Consider the following 17,500-nt stretch of genomic DNA (forward strand, 5'->3'; position numbering starts at 1 on the left):
AGCCACCATCCCCAAGCGCCACCCCCGACCGCCGCCCCCCGACCGCCACAAGGCGACCGCCACCAGCCGACCGCCACAAGGCGACAGCCACCATCCCCAAGCGCCACCCCCGACCGCCACCCCCCGACCGCCACCAGCCGACCGCCACCAGCCGACCGCCACCAGCCGACCGCCACAAGGCGACAGCCACCATCCCCAAGCGCCATCCCCGACCGCCACCCCCCGACCGCCACAAGGCGACAGCCACCATCCCCAAGCGCCATCCCCGACCGCCACCCCCCGACCGCCACCAGCCGACCGCCACCAGCCGACCGCCACAAGGCGACAGCCACCATCCCCAAGCGCCATCCCCGACCGCCACAAGGCGACCGCCACAAGGCGACCGCCACCAGCCGACCGCCACAAGGCGACAGCCACCATCCCCAAGCGCCATCCCCGACCGCCACAAGGCGACCGCCACAAGGCGACCGCCACCAGCCGACCGCCACAAGGCGACAGCCACCATCCCCAAGCGCCATCCCCGACCGCCACCCCCCGACCGCCACCAGCCGACCGCCACCAGCCGACAGCCACCATCCCCAAGCGCCATCCCCAAGCGCCACCCCCGACCGCCACCAGCCGACCGCCACCAGCCGACCGCCACCAGCCGACCGCCACCAGCCGACAGCCACCATCCCCAAGCGCCATCCCCAAGCGCCACCCCCGACCGCCACCAGCCGACAGCCACCAGCCGACCGCCACCAGCCGACCGCCACCGGCCGTTCGCGGTGTGCGCCGCCGTTCCCCAAGCACCCTCCGGGACGAAGCCGGAGCCAGAGAATAGCAGCGGTGGTGCGTAAAAGCTGCGGCCGGGCCTCGCGGAAGGTCCCCGGGCGGCGAGCTGCGGAGCCCCGGCCTCCAGCTTCCACCAGGTAATAGGACCGGGCGCGCGTAAAAGCTGCGGCCGGGCCTCGCGGAAGGTCCTCGGGCATCCAGCGAGATCACACGGCCCCCACCGGAGGCGGCTAGCGCCTCCGTAGAGTAGTACCGGCCCGTGGAAGCGGCCGCCCGTCAGCCTGCGTTGCCGCTGGTCGAAAAATGCACTAAGTGCCAAACCCCATTCATTTACAACGGCGTGTCCGCCAGAGGGCGCACTTCCCCCGGCGGACCAGCCGGCGGGGCTCGTTAGAGAGTGTATCCGCCTGGCAGTGCCTCCTGGACGGCCTGTATTCCGGACCGCGACCGCTAACTTACGGGAGCCTAAACGGCCCGCGGACCAGCCGGCGGGTCCTCCGTGAAAGCCTATCCGCCTGGCGGTGCCTCCTGGCCGGCCTGGATTCCGGACCGCGACCGCTCACTCGCGGGACCCTAAACGGCCCGCGGACCAGCCGGCGGGTCCTCCGTGAAAGCCTATCCGCCTGGCGGTGCCTCCGGGCCGGCCTGGATTCCGGACCGCGACCGCTCACTCGCGGGACCCTAAACGGCCCGCGGACCAGCCGGCGGCTCCTCCGTGAAAGCCTATCCGCCTGGCGGTGCCTCCTGGCCGGCCTGGATTCCGGACCGCCACCGCTCACTCGCGGGACCCTAATCGGCCCGCGGACCAGCCGGCGGATCCTCCGTGAAAGCCTATCCGCCTTCGCCGGTTCCCCGGCCGGCCACGGGTGGCGAGAATCCGGCCTCCTCGCCCGGAGCGCGCTTCGACTTGGGCGAAAAATGCACCAAGTGCCAAACCCCATTCATTTACAACGGCGTGTCCGCCAGAGGGCGCACTTCCTCCGGCCGGCGGGGCTCGTTAGAGAGCGCGTCCGCCTTGGCCGGTTCCCCGGCCGGCCACGGGTGGCGAGAATCCGGCCTCCTCGCCCGGAGCGCGCTTCGACTTGGGCGAAAAATGCACTAAGTGCCAAACCCCATTCATTTACAACGGCGTGTCCGCCAGAGGGCGCACTTCCTCCGGCCGGCGGGGCTCGTTAGAGAGCGCGTCCGCTTTCGCCGGTTCCCCGGTCGGCCGCGAACGGCGAAAAGCCGGCCTCTTCCCCCGGAGCCCGGTGGGCGAATTTTTTTTTTTTTTTTTTTTTCAAAGTGCCAACGGCTCTCGCGCCGCGCTGCGTCCGCCTTCGCCGGTTCCCCGGTCGGCCCGAACGAGCGAAAATTCGGCCTCTTGCCCCGGAGCCCGGTCGGCGAATTATTTATTTATTTATTTATTTATTTATTTATTTATTTTTCCAAAGTGCCAACGGCTCTCGCGCCGCGATGCGTCCGCCTTCGCCGGTTCCCCGGTCGGCCACGAACGGCCAAAAATCGGCCTCTCCCCCCGGAGCCCGGTCGGCGAATTATTATTTATTTATTTATTTATTTATTTATTTTTCCAAAGTGCCAACGGCTCTCGCGCCGCGATGCGTCCGCCTTCGCCGGTTCCCCGGTCGGCCACGAAGTATTGCGCATGATTATACGCGATGTTAATATTTATTTAATTATTAAATAAATACATACATGTGTTTATTAATGATATACGCGATGTTAATATTTATTTAATTATTACCTATATTATGAATAAACTAACGGTGATTTTACACGATTTGACTACATACGTGACCGTGATATAGTGCCGAGGGCTCCCGCGCCGTCACGCGTCCGCCTTGGCACGGGTCGCCCGCGGCAGCGAGCGTTCGGCTCGCGGGGGTCCGCGGGGTGTTATTAGGGAGTGCGGCAGCCGTGCCGAGGCTCCGGCCGGCCGCCGGAAGTCCCGCGGGGGAGCGTCGGAGCTCCGCGAGGCCGGCCGGGGAGCCTCTTAGTCATCGCCCGCGCTCGCGGTGGTCCCGGTCGCTTAAAGTGCCACGGGAGGCGTAGCGATGCGAGTGAGTGTGCGCAAAGTGCGAGAGGCGGTGCATTTACGCGCCGTGTCCGCGAGAGGGAGGCAATTCCCCGTTGCGACCTCCGGGAGATCAGCGGGCCGCCGAAAAGGCTCGGCCGGGGTGCCTGGAGCCTCCTCGGGCGTCGAGTTAGGAGGGGGGCGCGCGGAGAACCGGCTGGATGTCCCCTGGAAGCTCAGCGGGCCGTGGGAAAGGCTTGGCCGGGGTGCCGGAAGCCTCGGCCGGCTTAAAAGTGAGGAGGAAAGCGCGCGGAGAACCGGCCGGAGGTCCCCTGGAAGCTCAGCGGGCCGTGGAGAAAGCTTAGCCGGGGTGCCTGGAGCCTCGGCCGGCTTAAAATGTGAGGAGGAAAGCGCGCGGAGAACCGGCCGGAGGTCCCCTGGAAGCTCAGCGGGACGTGGGAAACGCTTGGCCGGGGTGCCGGAAGCCTCGGCCGGCTTAAAAGTGAGGAGGAAAGCGCGCGGAGAACCGGCCGGAGGTCCCCTGGAAGCTCAGCGGGCCGTGGGAAACGCTTGGCCGGGGTGCCGGGAGCCTCGGCCGGCTTAAAACGTGAGGAGGAAAGCACCGGGAGAACCGGCTGGAGGTCTTCTGGAAGCTCAGCGGGCCGCCGAAAACGCGTAGCCGAGGTGCCGGGAGCCTCCTCGGGCGTCAAAAGTGAGGAGCGACGCACCCCCGAGAACCGCCCGGGTCCTCCAGCCACCGTTGAAAAAGACGTCGAGTCAGGCTACCTTAAGAGAGTCACAGTTACTCCCGCCGTTTACCCGCGCGGAGCGTCATCGCCTCCGCGAACCGTCAAAAATAAATAAATACATAAATAAATGTCAAGTGAGCCTACCTTAAGAGAGTCGTAGTTACTCCCGCCGTTTGGCCGCTCAAAGTGTCATCGGAAGCGGACCCACGCAAGTAAGTGTGCGCAAAGTGCGAGAGGTGGTGTTTTTACTCGCCGCGTCCGCCAGAGGGAGGCAATTCCCCGCCGCGGCGGCACCGGCAGCTTCCGAGCGTCTCCCCGAGCGCTCGGAAGTCCGTGCGGGGGGGAGATGAGAGCCGTGCGAGGTACCAGGTGGAGCCGGACGGCGCGGTGCTTCCAAGCAGCCGATCCGCTGGGCTTGGAGCTATTTTCGGCCACTTGGCGCGCGAGCACGGCCTCCCGGGTGGTGCCGGGGGGTGGTGCGTGAGCGCGCCGGCCGCTGGAAGTCCCGCGGAGGAGCGCCGGAGCTCCGCGAGGCCGGCCGGGGAGCCTCTTAGTCGTCACCCGGGGCCGCCGGAGCACCGGGGGGTGGTGCGCGAGCGCGCCGGCCGCCGGAGGTCCCGCGGAGGAGCGTCGGAGCTCCGCGAGGCCGGGGAGCCTCTCGGTAATCACCCGGGGCCGGCGGAGCGTTATTCGGCCGCTCTGCGCGCGCGCGCACGGCCTCCCGGCGGTGCCGGGGGGTGGTGCGCGAGCGCGCCGGCCGCCGGAGGTCCCGCGGAGGAGCGTCGGAGCTCCGCGAGGCCGGGGAGCCTCTCGGTAATCACCCGGGGCCGGCGGAGCGTTATTCGGCCGCTCTGCGCGCGCGCGCACGGCCTCCCGGCGGTGCCGGGGGGTGGTGCGCGAGCGCGCCGGCCGCCGGAGGTCCCGCGGAGGAGCGTCGGAGCTCCGCGAGGCCGGGGAGCCTCTCGGTAATCACCCGGGGCCGGCGGAGCGTTATTCGGCCGCTCTGCGCGCGCGCGCACGGCCTCCCGGCGGTGCCGGGGGGTGGTGCGCGAGCGCGCCGGCCGCCGGAGGTCCCGCGGAGGAGCGTCGGAGCTCCGCGAGGCCGGGGAGCCTCTCGGTAATCACCCGGGGCCGGCGGAGCGTTATTCGGCCGCTCTGCGCGCGCGCGCACGGCCTCCCGGCGGTGCCGGGGGGTGGTGCGCGAGCGCGCCGGCCGCCGGAGGTCCCGCGGAGGAGCGTCGGAGCTCCGCGAGGCCGGGGAGCCTCTCGGTAATCACCCGGGGCCGGCGGAGCGTTATTCGGCCGCTCTGCGCGCGCGCGCACGGCCTCCCGGCGGTGCCGGGGGGTGGTGCGCGAGCGCGCCGGCCGCCGGAGGTCCCGCGGAGGAGCGTCGGAGCTCCGCGAGGCCGGGGAGCCTCTCGGTAATCACCCGGGGCCGGCGGAGCGTTATTCGGCCGCTCTGCGCGCGCGCGCACGGCCTCCCGGCGGTGCCGGGGGGTGGTGCGCGAGCGCGCCGGCCGCCGGAGGTCCCGCGGAGGAGCGTCGGAGCTCCGCGAGGCCGGGGAGCCTCTCGGTAATCACCCGGGGCCGGCGGAGCGTTATTCGGCCGCTCTGCGCGCGCGCGCACGGCCTCCCGGCGGTGCCGGGGGGTGGTGCGCGAGCGCGCCGGCCGCCGGAGGTCCCGCGGAGGAGCGTCGGAGCTCCGCGAGGCCGGGGAGCCTCTCGGTAATCACCCGGGGCCGGCGGAGCGTTATTCGGCCGCTCTGCGCGCGCGCGCACGGCCTCCCGGCGGTGCCGGGGGGTGGTGCGCGAGCGCGCCGGCCGCCGGAGGTCCCGCGGAGGAGCGTCGGAGCTCCGCGAGGCCGGGGAGCCTCTCGGTAATCACCCGGGGCCGGCGGAGCGTTATTCGGCCGCTCTGCGCGCGCGCGCACGGCCTCCCGGCGCCTCCGCGAACCGCCAAAATAAATGTCAAGTGAGCCTACCTTAAGAGAGTCACAGTTACTCCCGCCGTTTACCCGCGCGGAGCGTCATCGCCTCCGCGAACCGTCAAAAATAAATAAATTCATAAATAAATAAATGTCAAGTGAGCCTACCTTAAGAGAGTCACAGTTACTCCCGCCGTTTACCCGCGCGGAGCGTCATCGCCTCCGCGAACCGTCAAAAATAAATAAATTCATAAATAAATAAATGTCAAGTGAGCCTACCTTAAGAGAGTCACAGTTACTCCCGCCGTTTACCCGCGCGGAGCGTCATCGCCTCCGCGAACCGTCAAAAATAAATAAATACATAAATAAATAGATGTCAAGTGAGCCTACCTTAAGAGAGTCACAGTTACTCCCGCCGTTTACCCGCGCGGAGCGTCATCGCCTCCGCGAACCGTCAAAAATAAATAAATACATAAATAAATAGATGTCAAGTGAGCCTACCTTAAGAGAGTCACAGTTACTCCCGCCGTTTACCCGCGCGGAGCGTCATCGCCTCCGCGAACCGTCAAAAATAAATAAATACATAAATAAATAGATGTCAAGTGAGCCTACCTTAAGAGAGTCACAGTTACTCCCGCCGTTTACCCGCGCGGAGCGTCATCGCCTCCGCGAACCGTCAAAAATAAATAAATACATAAATAAATAGATGTCAAGTGAGCCTACCTTAAGAGAGTCACAGTTACTCCCGCCGTTTACCCGCGCGGAGCGTCATCGCCTCCGCGAACCGTCAAAAATAAATAAATACATAAATAAATAGATGTCAAGTGAGCCTACCTTAAGAGAGTCACAGTTACTCCCGCCGTTTACCCGCGCGGAGCGTCATCGCCTCCGCGAACCGTCAAAAATAAATAAATACATAAATAAATAGATGTCAAGTGAGCCTACCTTAAGAGAGTCACAGTTACTCCCGCCGTTTACCCGCGCGGAGCGTCATCGCCTCCGCGAACCGTCAAAAATAAATAAATACATAAATAAATAGATGTCAAGTGAGCCTACCTTAAGAGAGTCACAGTTACTCCCGCCGTTTACCCGCGCGGAGCGTCATCGCCTCCGCGAACCGTCAAAAATAAATAAATACATGAATAAATAGTCAAGTGAGCCTACCTTAAGAGAGTCGTAGTTACTCCCGCCGTTCGGCCGCTTAAAGTGCCACGGGAGGCGTAGCAATGCGAGTGAGTGTGCGCCAAGTGCGAGAGGCGGTGTATTTACTCGCCGTGTCCGCGAGAGGGAGGTAACTCCCCGTTGCGACCTCCGGGAGAGCAACGGGCCGCCGAAAACGCTCAGCCGAGGTGCTGGAAGCCTCGGCCGGCTCTCAAAGCGAGGCGCGAGGCACCGGGAGAACCGGCTGGAGGTACCCTGGAAGCTCAGCGGGCCGTGGGAAACGCTCAGCCGAGGTGCTGGAAGCCTCGGCCGGCTCACAAAGCGAGGCGCGAGGCACCGGGAGAACCGGCTGGAGGTCCCCTGGAAGCTCAGCGGGCCGTGGGAAACGCTCAGCCGAGGTGCTGGAAGCCTCGGCCGGCTCACAAAGCGAGGCGCGAGGCACCGGGAGAACCGGCCGGAGGTCCCCTGGAAGCTCAGCGGGCCGTGGAGAAAGCTTAGCCGGGGTGCCGGAAGCCTCGGCCGGCTTAAAATGTGAGGAGGAAACCGGCTGGACGTCTTCTGGAAGATCAGCGGGCCGTGGAAAATGCTAAGCCGAGGTGCTGGTTGTCGAATAAGGCTCCGCCATCTCGTAGAAGGTGCTAATAAAGTTCATATCCGCTCGGCTGGAGGTAATTGGCCCGCGGACCGGCCGGCGGGACCTCCGTGACAGCCTACCCGCCTGGCGGTGCCTCCTGGCCGGCGTGCATTCCGGGCCGCGACCGCTAACTTACGGGACCATAAATGGCCCGCGGACCAGCTGGCGGGACCTCCGTGACCGCCTATCCGCCTGGCGGTGCCTCCTGGCCGGCCTGGATTCCGGACCGCGACCGCTCACTCGCGGGACCCTAAATGGCCCGCGGACCAGCCGGCGGGACCTCCGTGACAGCCTATCCGCCTCCCGGTGGCTGCTGGCCGGCGCGGATTCCGGGCCGCGACCGCTAACTTACGGGACCCCAATTGGCCCGCGGACCAGCCGGCGGGACCCCCGTGACCGCCTATCCGCCTTGGCCGGTTCCCCGGCCGGCCACGGATGGCGAGAATCCGGCCTCCTCGCCCGGAGCGCTCGTCGGCTTCGGCGAAAAATGCACTAAGTGCCAAACCCCATTCATTTACAATGGCGTGTCCGCCAGAGGGCGCAGTTCCCCCCGCGGACCGGCCGGCGGGACCTCCGTGACAGCCTATCCGCCTGGCGGTGGCTGCGGGCCGGCGCGGATTCCGGGCCGCGACCGCTAACTTACGGGACCCCGATTGGCCCGCGGACCAGCCGGCGGGACCTCCGTGACCGCCTATCCGCCTGCGCTGGTTCCCCGGCCGGCGCGAATTCCGGGCCGCGACCGCTAACTTACGGGACCCCGATTGGCCCGCGGACCAGCCGGCGGGACCTCCGTGACCGCCTATCCGCCTGCGCTGGTTCCCCGGCCGGCGCGAATTCCGGGCCGCGACCGCTAACTTACGGGACCCCGATTGGCCCGCGGACCAGCCGGCGGGACCTCCGTGACCGCCTATCCGCCTGCGCTGGTTCCCCGGCCGGCGCGAATTCCGGGCCGCGACCGCTAACTTACGGGACCCCGATTGGCCCGCGGACCAGCCGGCGGGACCTCCGTGACCGCCTATCCGCCTGCGCTGGTTCCCCGGCCGGCGCGAATTCCGGGCCGCGACCGCTAACTTACGGGACCCCGATTGGCCCGCGGACCAGCCGGCGGGACCTCCGTGACCGCCTATCCGCCTGCGCTGGTTCCCCGGCCGGCGCGAATTCCGGGCCGCGACCGCTAACTTACGGGACCCCGATTGGCCCGCGGACCAGCCGGCGGGACCTCCGTGACCGCCTATCCGCCTGCGCTGGTTCCCCGGCCGGCGCGAATTCCGGGCCGCGACCGCTAACTTACGGGACCCCAATTGGCCCGCGGACCAGCCGGCGGGACCTCCGTGACCGCCTATCCGCCTCCGCTGGTTCCCCGCTCGGCGTGGATTCCGGACCGCGACCGCTAAATTACGGGACCCAAATTGGCCCGCGGACCAGCCGGCGGGACCTCCGTGACCGCCTATCCGCCTTCGCTGGTTCCCCGGTCGGCCACAGATGACGAATATTCGGCCTCTCGCTCTGGAAGTCCTGCCGACTTAGCCGAAAATTTTCTAAGTGCCATCGGCTCTCGCTCGGAAAAGTGTCCGCCTCGTCTGGTTCCCCAGCTCGGCCTCAGAATTCGAAAATTCGGCCTCTCTGAGGTACCAGGGGTAGGCTTTATGTACTTGGTCCCCCCAGTTAGTGTACTCATCACTTTACCCCCCTTTCGCAAAATATAGTCGGCACGTATGTGCAGAACTGTTTATTTTCATTTTAAAAATTTTCTAAGTGCCAGCGGAAGCTGTCACACGAACTGTCCGAGCTACCACGGTGCCCATCCCGGGCAGTGACGGCAAAAGGCCGATGTGTGTTTGATGGAAGTCTGAATAATTTCTAAGTGCCAACGGCTCAACCGCCGTAAAGTGTCCGCCTCGGCTGGTTCTCCCGGTCGGCCCGAACGAGCGAAAATTCGGCCTCTTCCCCTGGAGGTCCGGAACATTTTGGCGAATATTTTCAAAGTGCCAACGGCTGTTCCGCCGTAACGTGTCCGACCCGGCTGGTTCCTCCGGTCGGCCCGAACGAGCGAAAATTCGGCCTCTTCCCCTGGAGGTCCGGACGACTTTGGCGAATATTTTCTAAGTGCGAACGGCTGTTGCGCCGTAACGTGTCCGACCCGGCTGGTTCCTCCGGTCGGCCTGAACGAGCGAAAATTCGGCCTCTTCCCCTGGAGGTCCGGACGACTTTGGCGAATATTTTCAAAGTGCCAACGGCTGTTGGGCCGTAAAGTGTCCGACCCGGCTGGTTCCTCCGGTCGGCCCGAACGAGCGAAAATTCGGCCTCTTCCCCTGGAGGTCCGGAACATTTTGGCGAATATTTTCAAAGTGCCAACGGCTGTTGCGCCGTAACGTGTCCGACCCGGCCGGTTCCTCCGGTCGGCCCGAACGAGCGAAAATTCGGCCTCTTCCCCTGGAGGTCCGGAACATTTTGGCGAATATTTTCAAAGTGCCAACGGCCGTTCCGCCGTAAAGTGTCCGACCCGGCTGGTTCCTCCGGTCGGCCCGAACGAGCGAAAATTCGGCCTCTTCCCCTGGAGGTCCGGATGACTTTGGCGAATATTTTCAAAGTGCCAACGGCTGTTGGGCCGTAAAGTGTCCGACCCGGCTGGTTCCTCCGGTCGGCCCGAACGAGCGAAAATTCGGCCTCTTAACCCTGGAGGTCCGTTCAAGTTTAACGAATAATTTCTAAGTGCTAACGGCTGTTGCGCCGTAACGTGTCCGACCCGGCCGGTTCCTCCGGTCGGCCCGAACGAGCGAAAATACGGCCTCTTCCCCTGGAGGTCCGGAACATTTTGGCGAATATTTTCAAAGTGCCAACGGCTGTTGCGCCGTAACGTGTCCGACCCGGCTGGTTCCTCCGGTCGGCCCGAACGAGCGAAAATTCGGCCTCTTCCCCTGGAGGTCCGGAACATTTTGGCGAATATTTTCTAAGTGCCATCGGCTCTTCCGCCGTAAGGTGTCCGACTCGGCCGGTTCCTCCGGTCGGCCCGAACGAGCGAAAATTCGGCCTCTTCCCCTGGAGGTCCTGTCAAGTTTAACGAATATTTTCTAAGTGCCATCGGCTCTTCCGCCGTAAGGTGTCCGACTCGGCCGGTTCCTCCGGTCGGCCTGAACAAGTGAAAATTCGGCCTCTTCCCCTGGAGGTCCGGAACATTTTGGCGAATATTTTCTAAGTGCCATCGGCTCTTCCGCCGTAAGGTGTCCGACTCGGCCGGTTCCTCCGGTCGGCCTGAACGAGCGAAAATTCGGCCTCTTCCCCTGGAGGTCCTGTCAAGTTTAACGAATATTTTCTAAGTGCCATCGGCTCTTCCGCCGTAAAGCGTCCGACTCGGCTGGTTCCCGATGTCGGCCAGAACAAGTGGAAATTCGGCCTCTTCCCCTGGAGGTCAGTTGAAGTTTAACGAATATTTTCAAAGTGCCAACGGCTGCTCCGCCGTAAAGCGTCCGACTCGGCTGGTTCCCGATGTCGGCCAGAACAAGTGAAAATTCGGCCTCTTCCCCTGGAGGTCCGTTCAAGATTAACGAATATTTTCTAAGTGCCAACGGCTGCTCCGCCGTAAAGCGTCCGACTCGGCTGGTTCCCGATGTCGGCCAGAATAAGTGGAAATTCGGCCTCTTCCCCTGGAGGTCCGTTCAAGATTAACGAATATTTTCTAAGTGCCAACGGCTCTTGCGCCGAAAAGCGTCCGACTCGGCTGGTTCCCGATGTCGGCCAGAACAAGTGAAAAATCGGCCTCTTCCCCTGGAGGTCAGTTGAAGTTTAACGAATATTTTCTAAGTGCCATCGGCTCTTCCGCCGTAAGGTGTCCGACTCGGCTGGTTCCCGATGTCGGCCAGAAAAAGTGACAATTCGGCCTCTTCCCCTGGAGGTCCTTTGAAGTTTAGCGAATATTTTCTAAGTGCCAACGGCTCTTGCGCCGAAAAGCGTCCGCCTCGGCTGGTTCCCGCGGTCGGACACAAAATGTGTCAATTCGGCCTCTCTGAGGTACCAGGGGTAGGCTTTATGTACTTGGTCCCCCCACTTAGTGTACTCATCACTTTACCCCCCTTTCGCAAAATATAGTCGGCACGTATGTGCAGAACTGTTTATTTTCATTTTAAAAATTGTCTAAGTGCCAGCGGAAGCTGTCAAACGAACTGTCCGAGCTACCACGGTGCCCATCCCGGGCAGTGACGGCAAAAGGCCGATGTGTGTTTATGGAAGTCTGAATAATTTCTAAGTGCCAACGGCTCAACCGCCGTAAAGTGTCCGCCTCGGCCGGTTCCCCCGGTCGGCCAGAACGAGTGAAAATTCGGCCTCTTTCCCTGGAGGTCCGGAACATTTTGGCGAATATTTCCTAAGTGCCAACGGCTGCTCCGCCGTAAAGTGTCCGCCTCGGCTGGTTCCCCCGGTCGGCCAGAACAAGTGAAAATTCGGCCTCTTCCCCTGGAGGTCCGGAACATTTTGGCGAATATTTCCTAAGTGCCAACGGCTGCTCCGCCGTAAAGTGTCCGCCTCGGCCGGTTCACCCGGTCGGCCAGAACAAGTGAAAATTTGGCCTCTTCCCCTGGAGGTCCGGAACATTTTGGCGAATATTTCCTAAGTGCCAACGGCTGCTCCGCCGTAAAGTGTCCGACTCGGCTGGTTCCCCCGGTCGGCCAGAACAAGTGAAAAATCGGCCTCTTCCCCTGGAAGTCCGGCCGACTTAAGGCGAATATTTCCTAAGTGCCAACGGCTGTTCCGCCGTAAAGAGTCCGACTCGGCTGGTTCCCGATATCGGCCAGAACAAGTGAAAATTCGGCCTCTTCCCCTGGAAGTCCGGCCGAGTTAAGGCAAATATTTCCTAAGTGCCAACGGCTGCTCCGCCGTAAAGCGTCCGACTCGGCTGGTTCCCGATGTCGGCCAGAACAAGTGGACATTCGGCCTCTTCCCCTGGAAGTCCGGCCAAGTTTGGCGAATATTTCCTAAGTGCCAACGGCTGCTCCGCCGTAAAGTGTCCGACTCGGCTGGTTCCCGATGTCGGCCAGAACAAGTGAATATTCGGCCTCTTCCCCTGGAGGTCCGGAACATTTTGGCAAATATTTCCTAAGTGCCAACGGCTGCTCCGCCATAAAGAGTCCGACTCGGCTGGTTCCCGATGTCGGCCAGAACAAGTGAAAATTCGGCCTCTTCCCCTGGAAGTCCGGCCGAGTTCGGCGAATATTTCCTAAGTGCCAACGGCTGTTCCGCCGTAAAGAGTCCGACTCGGCTGGTTCCCGATGTCGGCCAGAACAAGTGAAAATTCGGCCTCTTCCCCTGGAGGTCCGTTCAAGATTAACGAATATTTTCTAAGTGCCAACGGCTCTTGCGCCGAAAAGCGTCCGACTCGGCTGGTTCCCGATGTCGGCCAGAACAAGTGAAAATTCGGCCTCTTCCCCTGGAGGTCCGTTCAAGATTAACGAATATTTTCTAAGTGCCAACGGCTGCTCCGCCGTAAAGCGTCCGCTTCGGCTGGTTCCCGATGTCGGCCAGAACAAGTGAAAATTCGGCCTCTTCCCCTGGAGGTCCGTTCAAGATTAACGAATATTTTCTAAGTGCCAACGGCTCTTGCGCCGAAAAGCGTCCGCCTCGGCTGGTTCCCGATGTCGGCCAGAACAAGTGAAAATTCGGCCTCTTCCCCTGGAGGTCCGTTCACGATTAACGAATATTTTCTAAGTGCCAACGGCTCTTGCGCCGAAAAGCGTCCGCCTCGGCTGGTTCCCGATGTCGGCCAGAACAAGTGAAAATTCGGCCTCTTCCCCTGGAGGTCCGTTCAAGATTAACGAATATTTTCTAAGTGCCAACGGCTCTTGCGCCGAAAAGCGTCCGCCTCGGCTGGTTCCCGCGGTCGGACACAAAATGTGTCAATTCGGCCTCTCTGAGGTACCAGGGGTGGGCTTTATGTACTTGGTCCCCCCACTTAGTGTACTCATCACTTTACCCCCATTTCGCAAAATATAGTCGGCACGTATGTGCAGAACTGTTTATTTTCATTTTAAAAATTGTCTAAGTGCCAGCGGAAGCTGTCACGCGAACTGTCCGAGCTACCACGGTGCCCATCCCGGGCAGTGACGGCAAAAGGCCGATGTGTGTTTGATGGAAGTCTGAATAATTTCTAAGTGCCAACGGCTCAACCGCCGTAAAGTGTCCGCCTCGGCTGGTTCTCCCGGTCGGCCCGAACGAGCGAAAATTCGGCCTCTTCCCCTGGAGGTCCGGAACATTTTGGCGAATATTTCCTAAGTGCCAACGGCTGCTCCGCTGTAAAGTGTCCGCCTCGGCTGGTTCCCCCGGTCGGCCAGAACAAGTGAAAATTCGGCCTCTTCCCCTGGAGGTCCGGAACATTTTGGCGAATATTTCCTAAGTGCCAACGGCTGCTCCGCCGTAAAGTGTCCGCCTCGGCCGGTTCACCCGGTCGGCCAGAACAAGTGAAAATTTGGCCTCTTCCCCTGGAGGTCCGGAACATTTTGGCGAATATTTCCTAAGTGCCAACGGCTGCTCCGCCGTAAAGTGTCCGCCTCGGCCGGTTCACCCGGTCGGCCAGAACAAGTGAAAATTTGGCCTCTTCCCCTGGAGGTCCGGAACATTTTGGCGAATATTTCCTAAGTGCCAACGGCTGCTCCGCCGTAAAGTGTCCGACTCGGCTGGTTCCCCCGGTCGGCCAGAACAAGTGAAAAATCGGCCTCTTCCCCTGGAAGTCCGGCCGAGTTAAGGCAAATATTTCCTAAGTGCCAACGGCTGCTCAGCCTTAAAGTGTCCGACTCGGCTGGTTCCCGATGTCGGCCAGAACAAGTGAAAATCCGGCCTCTTCCCCTGGAAGTCCGGCCGAGTTAAGGCAAATATTTCCTAAGTGCCAACGGCTGCTCAGCCTTTAAGTGTCCGACTCGGCTGGTTCCCGATGTTGGCCAGAACAAGTGAAAATCCGGCCTCTTCCCCTGGAAGTCCGGCCGAGTTAAGGCAAATAATTCCTAAGTGCCAACGGCTGCTCAGCCTTAAAGGGTCCCACTCGGCTGGTTCCCGATGTCGGCCAGAACAAGTGAAAAATCGGCCTCTTCCCCTGGAAGTCCGGCCGAGTTAAGGCAAATATTTTCAAAGTGCCAACGGCTGTTCCGCCGTAAAGAGTCCGACTCGGCTGGTTCCCGATGTCGGCCAGAACAAGTGAAAAATCGGCCTCTTCCCCTGGAAGTCCGGCCAAGTTAAGGCAAATATTTCCAAAGTGCCAACGGCTGTTCCGCCGTAAAGAGTCCGACTCGGCTGGTTCCCGATGTCGGCCAGAACAAGTGAAAATTCGGCCTCTTCCCCTGGAGGTCAGTTGAAGTTTAACGAATATTTTCTAAGTGCCAACGGCTGCTCCGCCGTAAAGCGTCCGACTCGGCTGGTTCCCGATGTCGGCCAGAACAAGTGAAAATTCGGCCTCTTCCCCTGGAGGTCAGTTGAAGTTTAACGAATATTTTCTAAGTGCCAACGGCTGCTCCGCCGTAAAGCGTCCGACTCGGCTGGTTCCCGATGTCGGCCAGAACAAGTGGAAATTCGGCCTCTTCCCCTGGAGGTCAGTTAAAGTTTAACGAATATTTTCTAAGTGCCAACGGCTGTTCCGCCGTAAAGAGTCCGACTCGGCTGGTTCCCGATGTCGGCCAGAACAAGTGAAAATTCGGCCTCTTCCCCTGGAGGTCCGTTCAAGTTTGGGGAATATTTTCTAAGTGCCAACGGCTGCTCCGCCTTAAAGCGTCCGACTCGGCTGGTTCCCGATGTCGGCCAGAACAAGTGAAAATCCGGCCTCTTCCCCTGGAAGTCCGGCCGAGTTAAGGCAAATATTTCCTAAGTGCCAAGGGCTGCTCAGCCTTAAAGGGCCCGACTCGTCTGGTTCCCGATGTCGGCCAGAACAAGTGACAATTCGGCCTCTTCCCCTGGAGGTCTTTTCAAGTTTAACGAATATTTTCTAAGTGCCGACGGCTGCTCCGCCTTAAAGCGTCCGACTCGGCTGGTTCCCGATGTCGGCCAGAACAAGTGACAATTCGGCCTCTTCCCCTGGAGGTCCTTTCAAGTTTAACGAATATTTTCTAAGTGCCAACGGCTGCTCCGCCTTAAAGCGTCCGACTCGGCTGGTTCCCGATGTCGGCCAGAACAGGTGAAAATTCGGCCTCTTCCCCTGGAGGTCCGTTCAAGTTTGGCGAATATTTTCTAAGTGCCAACGGCTGCTCCGCCTTAAAGTGTCCGACTCGGCTGGTTCCCGATGTCGGGCAGAACAAGTGACAATTCGGCCTCTTCCCCTGGAAGTCCGGCCGAGTTTGGCGAATATTTTCTAAGTGCCAACGGCTGCTCCGCCGTAAAGAGTCCGACTCGGCTGGTTCCCGATGTCGGCCAGAACAAGTGACAATTCGGCCTCTTCCCCTGGAGGTCCTTTGAAGTTTAGCGAATATTTTCTAAGTTCCAACGGCTCTTGCGCCGAAAAGCGTCCGACTCGGCTGGTTCCCGATGTCGGCCAGAACAGGTGAAAATTCGGCCTCTTCCCCTGGAGGTCCGTTCAAGTTTGGCGAATATTTTCTAAGTGCCAACGGCTGCTCCGCCTTAAAGTGTCCGACTCGGCTGGTTCCCGATGTCGGGCAGAACAAGTGACAATTCGGCCTCTTCCCCTGGAAGTCCGGCCGAGTTTGGCGAATATTTTCTAAGTGCCAACGGCTGCTCCGCCGTAAAGAGTCCGACTCGGCTGGTTCCCGATGTCGGCCAGAAAAAATGACAATTCGGCCTCTTCCCCTGGAGGTCCTTTGAAGTTTAGCGAATATTTTCTAAGTGCCAACGGCTCTTGCGCCGAAAAGCGTCCGCCTCGGCTGGTTCCCGCGGTCGGCCGTAATAGGCGAAAATTCGGCCTCTTCCCCTGGAGCGACCTCCAAATTTGGGCGAAATTTTTCTAAGTGCCTAAAGGTACCAGGGGTTTGGGTACCAGGGGTGCAGTACGAACTGGTCTTTTGTCAACCCATGTACTTTTTCTAGAGTACATGGGTTGGTCCCCCCACTTAGTGTACTCATCACTTTACCCCCCTTTCGCAAAATATAGTCAGAACGAGCATGGGGGACGCAATTGTTTTCCATGCAAATCAATTGGGCCTGGTCCGAGCGCTGGTAACGGCCGCCAGCAAGCGTCCCCTGCTCGGATAGCAGAACTGAAGAAGGCACGGCACTTCCAGAGAGAGAGAGAAAATTTTCAAAGTGCCACATTTCTCAAAAATTTTCAAAGTGCCACATTTCTCAAAAATTTTCAAAGTGCCACATCTCTCAAAAATTTTCAAAGTGCCACATCTCTCAAAAATTTTCAAAGTGCCACATCTCTCAAAAACTTTCTAAGTGCCACATCTCTGAAAAACTTTCTAAGTGCCACATCTCTGAAAAATTTTCTAAGTGCCACAGCACGGCTGTGAAATATTCAAAGTCCTACAGGCATTGGCAGAATCCGCGGACGGCCGTCTGCTCCCGGCGGCCGCCGCGAAGCTACTACCCCCTCCCGGGGACGGCTGTCTGCTCCCGGCAGCCGTCCTTACCCCCCTCCCCCGTTTGCACCGCCTGAAGTTAGACCCGCCTTGGTAGGGCCCCCACCGGCCCCGGCTCGCCGGCGTTGGGTGGACGGTTCCTGCCCACTTGCGGGTCCCGGTCGCTTGGCAACCGACCGGGGAGGACCAGCCGCCTCCTTAAACACAGGCTGGAAGGGAAATCCGATCAAGCTACGGAGGACCGGCCGCCTCCTTAAACACAGGCCGGAAGGGAAATCCGATCAAGCTACGGAGGACCGGCCGCCTCCTTAAACACAGGCCGGGCAAAAATCTGCGAATGGCCCGTCAAGGGTAGAAGGTCATCCAAGGAGGGAGGTACCGGCCGCCTCCTTAAACACAGGCCGGGCAAAAATCTGCGAATGGCCCGTCAAGGGTAGAAGGTCATCCAAGGAGGGAGGTACCGGCCGCCTCCTTAAACACAGGCCGGGCAAAAATCTGCGAATGGCCCGTCAAGGGTTGTTGGTCATCCAAGGAGGGAGGTACCGGCCGCCTCCTTAAACACAGGCCGGGCAAAAATCTGCGAACGGCCCGTCAAGGGTTCTGTCTCATCCAAGAAAGGGGTACCGGCCGCCTCAGAGGCCGGAGCGAAGGGGGCGAAAGGCTGTCGATGGGGAAGGATCGGGGCCACGGCTAATCTAGCGATGCCCGCGTCGGGCGGTCACTCCGACGAATGAGCGGGG

Source organism: Syngnathus scovelli, unplaced genomic scaffold, assembly GCF_024217435.2.
Source record: "Syngnathus scovelli strain Florida unplaced genomic scaffold, RoL_Ssco_1.2 HiC_scaffold_33, whole genome shotgun sequence".
In the NCBI taxonomy this organism is placed as follows: Eukaryota; Metazoa; Chordata; class Actinopteri; order Syngnathiformes; family Syngnathidae; genus Syngnathus; species Syngnathus scovelli.